General features: G+C 39.1%; 1 protein-coding gene across 1 annotated transcript in view; it reads right to left on the bottom strand.

Annotated features, from left to right (window-relative positions):
- The window catches only part of LOC119594315 (cyclin-dependent kinase-like 2), a gene marked incomplete in the record, with an annotated part of 54,980 nt that extends 54,691 nt beyond the window's left edge, over positions 1 to 289 (bottom strand). The window contains 1 exon segment of the mRNA XM_037943374.1: positions 1 to 289.
- Positions 290 to 989: the final 700 nt, after the last annotated feature.

Below are 989 nucleotides of genomic sequence, written 5' to 3'. Positions count from 1 at the left end.
ATCGTACCTCGCTCGCAACGTTTTGCGTTTACTCTCGTACTAAAGCAACGTTTCGTTGTGTTGTTAGCTGACGTTTATATATTTTTCTTTCCTCACCTATTTTCCCATATATATATATATTTTTTTTCTTTGGCAATTTCTGTATATCTAATTCTCAGCACCTCTTTCTACATTTCTTCTTCACAGAGTACTAGGAGACTGAAAGACGCAGCCTAGACGTACGTGCCACTTCCTTCCCGCCAGGTGAATGACTGTCGACTGACCAAATACAATACGGAAAGAGCTGCGACCCGAGCCATGCGGGCGGCGGAAGCCTTCTCTTCAGGTTTTCAGTTATTTTGATTCATTATCGCGACTAGGTATATGGGCTTGGAATTATTCAGATAAATCGAATCATTTTGGTCGTTCTCACCGACGGATACTACGCTGATAACTTTCAAATACTGATATGTTTGTTAAGATGATATCCCCTTCTAAATGGAACACTTGGCAACTCAACCAAAGGTAGGTGCATGGACACAAATAACTTCCGATATGTATAATTTGGTTTTATTTCATAATGACTAACGTTTATTAACACTTGGCCGATTCTTTAAAGAGTGCCATGGCCAAGTAAACAGGATCAATAGATGAGTCTTCAATTAACTGAAAAAAATATAAGCTAATCCAAGTTCCATGCACTACTACACGTCTAATACCTCGTCCCTTATTGTGAAGTGGGGATTGGCTCCCGACAACGATTTAAATGTCTTTCTGAAGACTGTACGTCAAAGATCACTTTAAATAATGATTGTTAATAAGGAAAGCACCTTTCCAAACACCTAAGAAATTAAAACACCCAAAAACACCCTAAGTCAACCCAATAAATAAAGTAACCGAACAAACTCTGGCCGCGTGGACAAGCCAGGCCAGCTCTATCCTACATCAACAAATCACAAAATAGCCAGATACTGAAGAGTAAATTGTTGAAAAGTTATTGACCTGATCAC

This window comes from Penaeus monodon, chromosome 33 (genome assembly GCF_015228065.2).
Source record: "Penaeus monodon isolate SGIC_2016 chromosome 33, NSTDA_Pmon_1, whole genome shotgun sequence".
NCBI classification, from domain to species: domain Eukaryota; kingdom Metazoa; phylum Arthropoda; class Malacostraca; order Decapoda; family Penaeidae; genus Penaeus; species Penaeus monodon.
This window is presented reverse-complemented; position numbering and strand designations above follow the sequence as displayed.